Below are 16,100 nucleotides of genomic sequence, written 5' to 3'. Positions count from 1 at the left end.
TAGTCAATTATTAGTCATTCCCATCATAACTGCCTGTTGGAAGACTGAAAGAATGTTCTGCATTAATTCCCATCTATTCACAGGTAGCTGCTTCATGTATGTAACATGAACTTCTGTTACTCACAAGACCTCTGGTGTTGCAGCAGTGGTGTTGGACAGAAAAGGACATTTGTTGAGAAAAGAAGTTCAGTGAGCCCCTAAAGCTAATCTGGCTTTGTGGATTTTTTGGTTGGTTTGTTTGGTTTCTAGTATTGTCTGCTGCACTCAGGATTAGACTTTCTTTTGGTATTTCTGTGGACCCCTGGAATAATCTTTTTAGTTCTATATCCTTTCTATTACAATGGTGAAGAAACAAGACCAGTGTCATGCTGTCATTTAATTTATTTGCATCTTTCCTACACAATCCAGATGCTCCTAAGTCATAGAATGGTTTGGGTTGGAAGGGACCTTCAAGATCATCTAACTCCAACCACTCTGCCATGGGCAGGATGTCTCCCACTAGACCAGGTTGCCAATGCCCCACCCAGCCTGGCCTTGAAAGCTGCTTCTGTTCACATGGAAATATTTGGGAATTATATAGGGACAGTTAGTGGCACTGCCTTTGCTGGAGAAAGAAAACCTCTTATGCTGTTTGCTGTATCGGAAAACCCACTGGAGAGTACCCACCAGAGCAGAGAGCTGGGGGGTACTCTCTGTTTCATGATGGTGAAAAAAAAAATAAAAGGAATCTCTACTCCTAAAATAGATTTTTTTTCTCTGCAATAAGTCTTGTAGCTGATTCCAGTAAAGTTTACCAGCATACACAGAAAACAAGTGCCTCAACAGAACAGTACACTTCTGCTTTAATGGAGTTAAAAATCATATGTAAGTCTAGAAGCACAGCAGAAAAAGGTCAAGTTTATCTTATGGAAGAAGGCATTTCCTATTGATTATAGATAGTACTTACTGCACGAATTGGACCTGACAGTACAGGATATCATAACTGTTGCTTGTCTAACTAAATTGGCAACAGGAAAATTGAGAAATGGTGAACTGCCTTCAAACTGCAACCATTGGAACTATGGCTAAAAGCTCAGCATATATAACATGTACAAGTGTGTATATGTGTGTGTGTGTGTGTAAATATTTACAGCACATCGTAAACCAGATTGGATAACCTGCAAATATTGCAGAAAGATGTTGCATTAAAATATATAATTAATTTTTACCTAAGCAATATTTACGTGATGTTACAGTACCAGATGTTACTGTTTTGTCCATGGATGGAATCAGTTGGTTATTATGGATGTATTTGTGTCCAGTTACTTTTTCTTGAAGCAGTAGAATGGTCATATAATACTAAAATAACATTGGAGGCTGATTTCTGAGCTTCAATACCCAGCGAATGCATTTGCCTGAACTGCTACAGAAGTTTTAGGCTTGACATCATCTAGTAAGCCACCTGAAGAACATTATTCTTGTCGTTTCCTGCATACAAAAATTACTTTTGATGTCTACTGCTAATATTTATTCTTGTGTACAGTAATACTCCTGTTAAGCAGAAATCTGTGACCTCTTCTTCTTATGCAAGTGTTTATATATATATAAATATGCATTGCTTCAATACAATGAAACACTGTTTCAATACAAATTCCAGCTTCAGCTCTTACAAAAGAACTAGTATCAGCTGGTACATGAAAATGCCATATGTGTGCAGAATGATTTATTCACAGCACGACAATTCAATCTAATGTGCCACTTCTACAATGGAAATTATATTCTCTACAATTGAGCAAGAGATGCTGAGTTACAAGATAATTTAAAAAATATCCCAGAAGATACTAATGGAGTCACTGCATTTCCTAAATTAGTGTCAGCACAGTGGTGACAAAAAGCAAACACGAAAATTTGGGTTTGTGTGGACTTAGGGAAACCAAAGCGATTGGGACTGACAGTTGACAGTTAACCATTTACAGATACTGATGTCATAGTTGTAGAGTGTGTTTTATACTATTGATTTAAAGAATGCCTGTTGCCAAGTATCCAGACAGTTTGAGCTTCACAGCATTTATTACACTTAATGGAACTTTCCTCTTTTAATCATATGCCATACGGACCTGAATCAACATCCTGATTTTTTTCAAGTATGTTACTAATTCTAAATGACAAGATCAGAATCTGGTATTATCAGGATGATGTTACTGTATTTGGAAAGTCTCCTGAAGCTGATGAAAAAGCCCAGATCCTATAGGCTATCCTTGAACAGGTCAACACAGGAGGGTGAAAGTTAATTTTGCTAAATACTAAATCAGATGCACAGTATTCTTTTCTTGAGCATGCCATCTCTTCTTTGAGATTTGTAGAGGTCATAGAATATGTGGAAGAGCTCACTCTTCTCCCCCTTCCCCCAACCCCTCACACAGAAAAACCAATCCCAATCATATTTTTCAGTTCTCAAATCAAGGTGTACATTATTTATGTACACCTAAATGATGTACATTTATTCCTAACTGTGCAATACGTGCAGAACTATTAACAGTGTGCTGTAAAATCTAAAGTTTACCTGAGACCTGTTTCACCATAGCAAATTTACAAATGATGAAAGCTTTGACTGTAAATACCGAGGATTTATTCTGTTGGCTTTAGAGTTCACCACAATTGTCATTACTTTTGTCTCAGACCAGGAATGGCCAAATACTATAAAGGTAGGGTTATTTCCTCTTCTCCCTCCTAGCCCTCCAGCAGCCAGATAAACACTCAGGTCTTTTTTAAGGCACTGCAGCTGATCAAATAGACATGGTTGCAGCTAAGCTGAGGTCCACTTTGCCCTCCCAATGTGTGAGAAGTGATGCACCCAGCAGAGAGAGCTTCCCAAGCAGTCACCTTCCAAACTACCTCCAGGTAACACTTCCCTTGGCCATGCTGGCCATCATTTCTTGTACTACAGATATGGAACTACCCCTTCCCAAATCCACAGGGACAATTTCTATGAGAACACCATTGTCTTTGAACAATGCACAGTTTACAAGATGCCATAAAAATGTTGGAAAGAAAATATTTCTTTGTGCATACACAACAGAAGAGTAGAGAACCTGCCTCTGAGGCATTGCACTCCAACTGCATACAGATCACACCTCCTGGCAGTTTTGTAAACCTCAGAGGAGCAGGAACTGTCTGCAGATGGCTCACAAGATTACTTTCGTTTTTATATGACACAGTTTAGTCAAATCAAAACCAGAGCAGCTGATAGTTTATCTCATCTGCTCTTTTTTAGATGCTTATCTAGTTGATTATATGGAAGTTGCTGCACGGATTATAAATATGCAATTACAGGAGAAAAAAATGAAAACTGTTTACTTGCAGTGTCTGATTTAACATAAATTACGTATCTTCCTATCTAGAAAGTGATTCCAGAATTCCAAATGTATGGATGCTATTCTAATACCATATTTCAACCTACAGAATGAGCTTTACCCACAAGATAGACACATAATGAAATATTACCTCAATTTATATAGAATTTCAAGGAATTGTGAAGGTGTCCGAGAGGAATTACAGGCAAAAAAAACATGCTCATGGTAAGTCCCAAGTTGTCACAACAAACCAACAATTGCAGGACAAGTAGTGGTATCCAGAACTTGATATGAAGGACTGCAGCTCAATACTAAAACTACTTACCAAAATTAGGACAAGTGACTCATGCAGTCCCATTACAGCCTACCCCTTGCATTTTTTTCTGTGAATGACTGATATCACAGCTTCCTTTGGCAATTATTCCAGCTATCTAGCTATCTTTCTGTATTAGACAACAATAAAATGACCAAAAAGAGCATTTACATTGTGTGATATCTGCTGCTGCACTTGCTTTCTGGTATGTTTTCATCCATAATTGAAAGCTGTAAGAAATAGTACCATTTAACATACATACATAATACATAATACTCATAATACAATAAGTATTTTTTTTTTTTTGAGTATATATATAAAAGGTCATCATCAGGTTATGGTAAAGTTGATGAATAACTAGAATTTTTAAAGAGACTTGACAGATGATCTAAAAAAAGAGAAAAGTACGAAAAATAAAAAAAAAATTTTTGAAGACCTTTTCAATGGACTAATTTCAAGTTTAAGGAGTAACATGACATGTATTACATAAATAATTTCCTAAACTAATGCCTGGAGACCTACACACATTGAACTAAATGTTGCTGTGTTGAGATTCAGATACAAAACACGCAGTCCAACAGCATGAAAAGTAATAAAGATCTTGGTTGTACTACAGATATGCAATTCAAAATTGCCTTTGTAAGTTCAAAAGCCTGGAATCCTGTGAGAAAGGAATTCAGGATTTAAGTTGTCTCTCTAGTTTGTTGAGGGAAAAGGACTACATACAATATAAGCTATCTTTGGGATAAGTACACACCTGCTTACACCTGCTTGCCAAAGGCAACTTAGAAATATTTTGAATTGTTTGTGCATAATGGATTGCTTTCCCTTACCTTCTCTGCATTATAAGATAAATGAACAACGCAGTCTGCTCAGCCTTCTGCTACTTGCAGGTATCTACCTACATGCATCTGAAACTTTTAGACAGTAACAAAAATAGGAGAGAAATAAAATATTAGTTTATTAACACCACAGACTTAGGAAGGAGAATGGGGTTGCTGCAGTGTTGTCAGAGGGCATTTCTGAGGTACGCTGATGTGAAAAAGCAACTTCATTGTGGGGAATCTCTGTGTTTAGTCAAGGCTCTTGCTGCAGAAGTGATGGTGGGTTTTCTCTTTTGCTGCTCCTTTATGGCTGTGAAAACAACCATCAGCTACACTGCTTTAGCACAGATCGATAGACAGCTCTGATCTAGATGTATTACATTACATTTCTCTACTTGAGCTGTGCCAGTTCTGCAGGAGGAACAACATCTTCTCTCCTGAACTTAGCAGAGTAATCTGTGAAGGCTTGGAGCAAAGAAAGACATTGAGGTGCCGGAGTGTGTCCAGGGAAGGGCAACCAAGTTTGTGAAGGATCTGGAGAGTAAGTCCTATGAGAAGTGGCTAAGGGATCTGGGGATGTTTAACCTGGAGAAAAGGAGGCTTGGGGAGACCTTATCACTCTCTACAATCACCTGAAAGGAGGTTGTAGCAAGGTAGGTGTTGGTCTCTTCTCCCAGTCAGGTAGTGACAAGACAAGAAGACATAGCCTCAAGCTGCTCTGGGGAAGGTTCAGGTTGGACATTAGGAAGAATTTCTTCATGGAAAGAGGTTGCCAAGCATTGGAAAGGGCTGCTTAGGGAAGTGGTGAAGTCACCATCCCTGGAAGCATTCAAGAAATGACTGGACCTGGCAGTTAGTACTGTGGTTTAGTTGGCACGGTTGTGTTTGGTCAAAGGTTGTACTCAATGATCTTCAAAGTTGTTTCCAACCTTAATGATTCTGTGAATCTGTAAATCTCCTGATTGAGGCCCCAGCTCTGCAAGACACCCCATTCACATCAATACTTGCAGCGCCGGTGCCATTTTACATACTGTCTTATATTAGCTATTTAAGTGTAGTATGTTAGAAGCCAAATAATGACCAAATAACATAGTTACTAAAATGACAATTTTTTCTTATTATCCGTAAAAATGTTTGTGTCGTAATTTGCAGCAGAGACTGGTCCTTGGGAGTGTGAATGTAGTGTGGTAATCACAGCAGACATTAGTTTGTAGGCATCATAACAGCAAAAGTGTGTGTATATATATATGTATATATATATGTATAAGTTGAAGTTATGCATATTATATTTATATACTCTTTTAAAACTTTCAATAAATAATAAGTTTAAAAGTTCTGTGAGTATCACACAAGAAACCAGGAGTCTTAAAAACATGCTAGTCAGAACTATGAGGTTAAAATTTTTAATGTCAGTTTTCAGTGCTTGATTTCTTCAATCATCTTTCTGTTTTTGTTCTCAGCTACTCTCTGCTATATCTCAGATAAACTTATGCCCATGCTTGGACAATTCTGTTCCTCTGAGCCATCCATTTTCTATACTGCAGCCATTCAACCACAGATCACTTAAACCTTAAAGAAATAAAGACAATTAATATTTGATACCGCCTTTTTCCTTTCGTAAGAAAGAATTTCCCACTATAGTTAAGGAGTAAAACTTTCATTTCTATTCATATATACAGTTCATCATGCTCACTATAGGCTACAAAATTAAATTAAAATATAATATCAATACTGAGCATATGACACATCACAGTTTAGTTGGCATGTATTTGCCCACCTAGTGATACTTCAAATTTAAAGGAAGTTGAAGTCTGAATTCCTTACTATTCTCAGTAAGGGAATAGTATTACGTTTTTCAATTTAAAATATGTGAGTAGCCCACTGAAGTTCATGAGTCTAGCTGTGTTAAGGAAATATTTAAACATTAGTAGAACCAGGCTCCCAGCATGGCAGCAGGTAATATGCGTACTGGAAACTATTTGGCTGGATTTCAGAGGGCACATGGAAGAGACATATACCTATGATGTTTGGATCTGCTGTTTCTTTGTAGATTCTTAAAAAATCTAAAATGAGTGTAGCATTTTTCTACTATGCCTAGTAGATCTTGTAGTAAGATACAGGGATAACTTACGGAAATTAAATGTTTTAATTCTCTGTTTTCCAGATTTATTTTTTAAGCATCCTTTTAAATGACAAGTTTATGAAGTTATGAAAGTTAATTTTAAGTAACCATTTAAAACTAATTAAACACAGACACAGATGATTTTGTAGGTTCTTCTAGAAGAATTAGCACCTATGGATGTTCATTGTCGTTACTGCATGTTAACTACATAACTACACTGGGTTTTATATGGCCCTTGTGAAGTTTATGGATAGGAAACCCTTTCAACAAATTATGATACGTTACTGGAAAGCTAATTTGGAAAATGTGAGGATTTGCATGGCAAATGACTCTTTTTAGAGCCTTAGGCTAGGGCAGGGGCAGGAAGTAAAGGTTACAAGGCAGATTATAAGTGTGTGCGTAATTCATAATGAAGGTTTGTGGACTGTGAGCTTTTTAGATCAATCACTACAAATAGCTGCCTTTTAGGTTAGACTCAACAATTATAAGGGGGAAAACCTGTAAGGAAGTTATTTTGGGAAATGAAAGAATCTAACACATTTTTAACAGGAGAGTATAATTTCTGATAACTGCCTTTATAGCGGACTCGGTTGCTCTACTCAATTTGCATTTAAGAGATGATTAAAATAACCTTATAATTTGCTGCATTCATCCTGCAACAACTTACAAAAAAGGAAAGAAAATAGCTATGCATAATTACTGAAACTGTTTGCAAAAGAATAATATTCCGTATGCATAGCATTTACCCTGCCTTTATGAACGCCAGCCATTTGCATGCACCAAAAATAAGACTTTTTATAAAAAGGGTGAAGTTGCCTTTATTTGGTTTAAAAGATCTAAACTGGTTTTTTATAAACAAGCAAGGTAAATGGTACAAGGAGTGCATTACAAGCAGTTTTTCAGAGCATATGACAATGTTCTATATTAATAAGCATTGTGGGAATAAAACATCACTTATGCAGTCCAATTGTAATGATATTTTAGGCAGATAAATTGAAGTGTTACCACTCAACAGCAAAAGACCTACTGTAAAACTTCCTTACACAACATATGCTGGCTAAATTCTTAGATGCAAATTTGCCATTGAGGAAGGGGCCAACTCACAGCCTGTAAATCATTTACATGATACATGATAGTCTACATTACCTGTTATGCAAGAGCATACTACAGCGAAAATACAAAGATGTGTTTTTAGTCTTCCACGTGACAGAGATCACTGCTATTTTTCAGCTGATCGGTCCTACTAAGCAGCCCAACCACATCAGCTGCAGCCACATCCCATCCCAAGTTCATTTAGCCTATAAGTGAATGTGTCCTAGCAATTTCAAGGAAAAATTGCTCATTTTTAGTTTTCCACATCAGGATTAGTCTAAGGGTACTAAGATGTATACAATGCTATTCCTCTAATTAACTGTTTTGAAGACCAGTTCTGTAAACATTTTTGTGGAGGATTCCTTTCATGCATCCATGAGGTGATTCTAAGAAATATTTCTCATGCTTAAAAGAAAAGGCTAAGATACCTGAATTAGGCTCAGGCATGAATGCCTTAATCCAAAGTCACAAACCCCAACACATGCCTGGAAATGTATGAAGTCCCATGGAGCCTCCCTGTTGAGCTGCCCATTCCATGCATGCTTGCTACCATGCTGCTTCTGTGCATGTCTTCTGTGAGCAGCCAGGCAAGGCACCTCAAACTGTACCTTAAAGGTAGCAAGCAGTGTGTGATGGGGAATCTGGTTACATTTAGTGATTTACTGAAAGAAAACAGTCTACTTGTAATCAAAGAATTTACTAAGGCGCCTAATACTCCATCTCTGATTCTGAAAAATAGGAAGGTATTCTCTTACTTACTTTCTTTAATGTTGTAGTTACACTTTTTAAAAGAGTGAATAAGCTAGCTAAAATATACAGATTTTCTTTCATAAGATCAAGTTTCACATAAAATTACTCCAGCTTTACTTTTGTGGTTATCCCTACGTTATTAAAACATTCTTTTCCTTTGGCATTTCTTCTGTGGGGAAGAGGTTGGAACAAGAGTTTCAGGTTCCAGAATAAATGGAGGATGGTTATTCTGGTCTGAACAAGCAAAACTGTGGTTGCTGTAGTCAGGGCTGCAAACCAGATTTGGTTTAAAAAGTATCATATGTGAAATCCTACAAGACATAGAAGAAAGAAAATGTTCAAATCGAGGTGCTGCACTATCGCAGAAATCGTACACTTGGATCCTGGCTCTGCTCTTTCTTTGAATCCCTGGAAATCAGCTGCTTTTTCTGTAGCACAGTTCTCCAACTTGAGATATTAATATTTCATTTCTTCCTCCATTTGTCTTCCTTGCTTATTCAAATTGAAAGCTTGTCAGAACAGGGACTGAAAATCTCTTGGCATGTATACATCATGGAATAAAGAAGAAACCTGATCTTGGTTTGGTCTCTCAGGCTACCATATGAAATAATTTATATATATTTTGGTATATATTAAGGTAAGTTTTATGATATTTGAAAAATAAATTTTCCTAGTGAAAAATTATTACCTCACTTTTTTTTCCCATGAAGATTTCTAGGGAAAGTCAAATGTTGAAATGTGGCATGGGAGCAGTCTAGTCTGTGGACTGAGGGAGAGAAAATTGTCAGCAGGCCAATGACAGCAGCTTTCTGGATATTTTGCACAAATGGAACATCACAAAGATATGAACCAGTAATAATTTTATCTTCTACAGTTGGGGATTTCAGGTTACAGAATATTATTCCATCTGGAACTTACAGGTTTTGACCTTTATTCCTAAATGCCAGATTTCAATAGCTTTATGGAGTTCAGTAATCCACATAGTATATTTGTTCCATACAAACAGTCTCAGTGTGTCCCATAACTGGTTAATTAAAAATGTAAGAAGATTGAGATGCAGATCGTTTGGATTTATGTACTTATGATATTTACATTTGTGGTGTGTTGACCCTGGCTGGATGCCAGGTGCCCACCAAAGCTGCTCTATCCCTCACCTCCTCAGCCAGACAAGGGAAAGAAAATAGAACAAAAGGCTCGTGGGTTGGGAAAAGGACAGGGAGAGATCACTCACCAGTTACTGTCACAGGGAAAACAGACTCAACTTGAAGAAATTAGTTTAATTTATTAGCTGTCAAATCAGAGTAGGAAAACAAGAAATAAAACCAGATCTTTAAACACCTTCCCACCATCCCTCCGTTATCTGCAGGCTCAACTTCACTCATGATTTTCTCTACCTCCTTCCCTGCCGGGGCACAGGGGGAACAGGGGCTGCAGTCAGTTCATCACACACCTCTGCCACTCCTTCCTCCTCAGGGGAGGACTCCTCACACTCTTCCCATGCTCTAACACGGGGAACAGTCCTTCGGGAGCAGACTACTCTAGTATGCGTTCTCCACAGGGTGTGAAGTCCTGCCAGTGAACCTGCTCCAGCATGGACTTCCCATGGGGTCACAGCCTCCTTTGGTCATCCACCTGCTCCAGCGCAAGGTCCTCCAGGGCTGCAGGGAGATCTCTGCATCCCCACGGACCCCCATGGGCTGCAGGGACACAGCTGCCTCACCATGGACTGCACCACGGGCTGCAGGGGAATCTCAGCTCTGGTGCCTGAAGCACCTCCTGCCCCTCCTGCACTGACCTTGGTGTCTGCAGAGTTGTTGCTCTCACATATTCTCGTATCTCTCTCTTACTGCAACTGAACAATTTTTTCTCCCATTCTTAACTCTGGTGTCCCTGAGGTGCTGTCACCACACTGATGGATTTGGCCTTGGCTGGCAGTGGGTCTGTCCTTGCACTGGGTGGCATTGGCTCTCGAGGACATGGGGAAAGCTTTTAGCAGCATCTCATAGAAACCACCCCTGCAGCCTCCCACTACCAAAATCTGGCCACACAAACTCAATACAATGCTTCAAATGGTTTCCTTACATTTTGTTTGGAAACTGATACTTTGTTCTTCCAAATAAATAATTCAGAAAATGTACTACATTTTGTAACTCAGGAATGAAAGTCAATACTATTCACAGTGTTGTTGACATGCCTTCTAGTAATTTATGGAATAATTATGACCATATTTGGGATATATCTGTTCCCTACATTTTGATTTGTCCTCCTCCAATACATCTTGACAATGTTGTTGTAATTCATGTGTATTGTACAGACTGAATAAAGACAGGCAATTCGTTCCAGACAAATACATTAAAAATGTATAACAGCTGTTTGGAGCTCACTTTCTCCATGAGACTTTTACAGTAGACATTTAGTTAGTAGTGAAGGAATTCTGCATTTCTACCCTTTGTTCTTAGTCCATGAGACCACAAATGATAATTTGTATTGAATCATTATTTAAATCTGTATAAGCCTTTAAAGAATTCAGATGTTACATGCATGAAGTGCTTTCTTTTAGGAAGTGAGCGATAGGCAGCATTGTACATATATGGAAATAAATCTTCAATAGCTTAGCCAAATTTTATACAAACATCTAGTCTTACCTATCATAATTTTCTCAAATTTTAATTTTCTCAATTAAAAGACCTACACAAAGATATAAACTTATTTCACTTTTAGTGGTGATAATTCTCCTTATGATTGTATTTTGCAAGTGTTTTAATCTCTTTAAAGTGTCAGTCATGTCGAAAGAGAACATATTTCAAAGAACAACACAGACAAATTTCAACTGATGTTAGTGGAAATTTAAAAATGGGAAATCACACTCAGGAGAAGAAAGAAAATTGGTAGGAATGTTGCCATTGACTTCATGAGACCAGGATTTTTTTCCAGTCCCCACTATATAACCTGTGAATGTTGATTTTACAAATTTTATTGAAATTCGTGTTTCCATAACACATAGCTCATGGGCATCACTCCATAAGCCTTAGAATTTGCAAGGACAGCAATATTAACAAGTAAAAAGCACAACTAATACTTGTCAGCACATGTAACATTTTATAAACGTACATTCATGTTGTGTTTCATTATGATCTAAAAGCAGAGTTCCATCAGAAGTGACATGGCTATTCACATCATGAAAACAAATAGTTCTAAAAATTTCATTAGAAAGCAACAGATTTTTCATGGTGTCTGAACTGAGTAACTGAAAATATAATTAAAATATCACTGTTGGTTTTATTGAGAGTAATCAACTTAATTAACAGACTCTCTTTTGTTTAAATTGACTATTTTCTTTAGGAGACCGTCAATAATTTATTTAAACTAATTCCTCCTGAAAATTAAGTATTAATTATGAAATTACTGTTTCATAATGGCACCGTAAAAATGCAGATCTCATTTGCAGATAAAGATTGGCATTTTTAATTGTTTTTGTGCACTACTCATTTTCTTTCATCGCAAATGAATACTGGCTTACTTTCAGTGATTAACAAGAATATTCCAATAACGTTAGAGGATTTAAAAACCTTGACTATTGTTAAAATGTATCTTCTCACAGTTACTTGGTTATTTACAGAATTAAGAGAATAATGAGTGCCTGATTGTTGATTAAAGCCTCGGCTCAGATAAAACATATATAAAAGAATGAGAGGTAGACTACTGTCACAGTTACATACCATTTGATAAATAGAACTCGTACTAAATCTGGCAGAATAGGGAATATTTACTAATTTTACTATGATTATTTAACATAATTATGTGTTAGGAATTGTTTCTATTTCTTTTTGTCTCTGACTAGAACTTTTTCTTGTGGAAAACCATAGAAGAGACTGTCTGATTTGGGACAATGTTCATTATTTAAATGTAACAGAAATATAGGCAGTACAGAAATATATCTGCACTTCATGCATCGAATATATAAATACATAAATTTCCTGTACCAGTGAATGTTTTCAATTACTTGCAAATATATAACAGCTCTAAAAATTACCAGGGACAGTTTCATTAATAGTAGCCTTTTTTAGAAACAAACTGCAGAACAAGTATTACTAGTAAATTGTGAGACCCACAAATGAAGATGTGATAGGTAATGCATTTCTTTCTGAATGCTCATGTAACCAGTAGAGCATTACTTTGTGTAGATATTGTTTTTGTAGACTGTGACAACATTATAGAAGAGCTGTCCAGAGAATGAAAAGATACATTTGGAATGGAATATTTTGGGGACTTAATATCATTTTGGTATTGAAGCAGAGGAGGTCTGCATCATCAACAGAATATAACTGACTTTATCAAAGTAAAAGGTTTCAATTTGACTTGTATTTTTAAATACCATTTTGCTGGAAATGTGAACGCTGCATTTGTAGATTCTGATTTAGAGTGACATTCTATCCCATTCCTTTCCCCTCCCCAATTTACATTTTATTTGAAATAAAAATTTCAGATTCCAGCTGCATTTACTTTCCCTTTTTATTTCAGGTAACTCCTTCAACAGCCAAACACCTCTTCCCAAGATTCTGCTATGCTTCCTGTAGACTGAACCTTCCGGATTCCTCTGAGCTCTCACTTGTGCTTTAACAAAGTAGTTAAAAATCCAGATGATAAAATAGTGAATCTTAATGGAATTAAAATTCTAGGTAAACCACTACAAAACTTCTGGAAAAATATTTCCACTGTCAAAGTCCAAGTAAAGTTAGCACTTTCTGAAAACTCCTAGTTTTTGTCAGATAATTCTATTTTACTCAATCGATAACACCTTTTAATTAATCTGTATCTGCTGCAGTATTTTTAAAAGAAAGGTCCTCGGAGGATCTTGCAATGGAACCTTTTTATCCAGAAAAGGAATTCTATTTGAAATATGGGGAGGCTACAGCATTGGTATGTGCAAACTACTGAGGGCATTTTAATTATTATAGAGAAATGAAACATTTCTTTAACATGTAATGAGCTCTTACTCAGCAGGTTCACATGCTTTCCTTTTCACCTTTGAAATAAACATCTATTGTTCTTACTTGTGAATGTTACGAACATGTTTTACAAGTGTTAAAAGTTAGATAGCTCGTTAAGAATTCACATGCTTGGACACACCAATATGAATAAGGGATCCATTTTTTACTTTCTCTTTTTGTCTTTTATTACATATACTTCTAGAAAATTTAGATAGTGAGCATCCATGCCCATAAAAGTAAAAAAAAAATTTCTTCTGCTGTTTGTTCACAATGTAGCAAAACCCTTTAGAATGTTCTCTCAAAATCCATTTCATATATATTATTTAGTTTTGTGCTCTCACTAGATAATGTACCATGAAAATAGACATGAATAGCAAAACATGATTTTATTATTCAGTAATATCTGTGAAGATAATGATGTGAAATAAGAATGCCACTTTCTCCAAGTAAAACAAACATTAACAGATAACATGCATTTTAGACTTATTTGAAATGTTCACTAGATTAAAAATTCATTACATTCATTGTAGTTTTTCAAAATTCAGAAAAATGTCTCTTTCATTATTGGCTTCCTTAAAACTTTTCCTATGAGGGCATTTTAATAAGAATTCAAACTGAAAATATATAATTACAGGTCTAGGAGCATCACTGCTGTGAGAATCTCAACTATTGTCAGTACATATAATAAAATTATTCGCATTATCTAGGCAGCATGCTGATAGTTAGAAAACACATTTGCTTTCTCAAAATTCACGAAAGTGTAAGCTATTTTATCTGCTTTCTTCTTGAAATTACAAAATTTTGAGACCTAAGAGCATCTGTGACACAGCTTTTGAATGACAGTTCTGACAGGGGACATGTATATTTGAGTATATCAGTTGCAGTCTGAAAAAACTGAAAAATATTATGAAAACAATTATTCTTTTTCTCTATCTTAAAGTATTTTCCTTAAGTTTCATTTAAGCTATATTATAAATAATGAAAAACATTATCATTTGCCATATGTGAGAGATAAGATTAAAATTATTGGCAAGACTTCAGCTTCTAGACAGCTTCCAAGTGAATAAACACTTTTTGTTGCCAGGACCACACTTTGGGAGGTATTTATATTTGCTGTTTATCTCATTGTTAAGTGTATTGTAAATTTTGTTTAAAAAATGGAAAATCTCAAATTTACGCCATTGCCTTCTGCTGCTGTTATTATATTGTGTTTAAATATTGTTGTGGTTTAACCCCTGCTGGGATCTAAGTACCACACAGCCACTTGCTGTGTATAATTATGGTAATCTAAGATATATTCAGGAGCCTCTCCTGGCTCAGTATCATTTATAGGAGTTCCTTAGTTAAGGAAGGGATCCTAGGGGAAAAAAAAAGGAAAGTATTCATGTGTTTTTCTGCATTAATTGTAATGAGGTCCTCTAGGTTAAAAATTTGTTTACAGGGTATGCATTCTTTTTGTGTTTGGAGGTGTGTACGTGTTAATCCACACATCCACACTGTGGAACATTTTTCTTTGTCCAGGGTGGGCTTCGTATGCTTTTTCAGATGAAGATTCATGATCTACATTGTTGCACAGTGAGAATTTTAAAAAAGGGAAGTAGTAACACCGAATCAATGGAATAGGTAGTGGTTTCCCTAATGGGCAATTTCTAGTCAGGAGTGCTGACATTCATGTATTAATGTACATGTTCTGGATTATGTAGTAACACAGATCCATATTTTATGATTTCTTATACACAGATGTATTTCTTGGGAAGAAATGCTCAGTTGGTTTCAATCAATGTTTCGTTTTTGCTTATTTTTTGAAAATTGATTATTATGTCATTCTTAAGTCTTAGTTTCAGAATTTTCCAATCCATAACTTACTTTTAAATGAATATAAAGTCAGACACAGTTTTACAAACAGTATTATGTCCTTCCACACAGTGATGCATTTCCATATCTATTATTAATGCCTTGGTTGCTACTGTCTACTTTAAATTACTTTGTGTGTATTATGCTTGTAGCCTTTGTTTTTGTGCATTATCTTCACATGCTTCACCTGGTTTTCCTGCTCAGATCTGAGTGGGGAATTTTTCTTTTTAAATTCATGGCAGCAGCTTCTGAGTTATCAACAGCTCTGTCACAAAATTTTGCATGTCTCACCTCATAATGGTTGAAAGACAATGTCTGTCTCCCTGTACCATGTATTTTGATACCAGATATGGTCTTTGTCAGCTGTTCAGTGCAAACCTACTCAACTCAAGTGAGAAACTCTATTTCTTTAGTGACGATTTCTTTCAGACTTACAGAAATCAAAAAGAAATTGGTTACCTAGAAAGAGGAATATAAGTATCACCCTTAGAATCCCAGCTAGTTAGAGAATGGAACAGAGACAGCATTTATAGACATACATGTAGACGTAGACGTAGACATAGACATAGACATAGACATAGACATAGACATAGACATAGACATAGACATAGACAAGTAAACCCTGGAAAAAAGTACATGATGGCCACAGAACTTGCATTTCAGCACATGATATGTTGCAGTTTTATGAGAGGCCACGATAACAATCATGTACGGGTATATTAGTTTAGGCAGCCAGGACACCATTTTTAAGCATAATATTTGGATTTCCAGCATTGTCATAGCGGCAGTGTGTTCTGAAGAGAGTTACATGAATAATTGAAT

This window comes from Coloeus monedula (genome assembly GCF_965178545.1).
Source record: "Coloeus monedula genome assembly, chromosome: 1".
Classification (NCBI taxonomy): domain Eukaryota; kingdom Metazoa; phylum Chordata; class Aves; order Passeriformes; family Corvidae; genus Coloeus; species Coloeus monedula.
Note: the sequence above shows the minus strand (reverse complement) of the source record.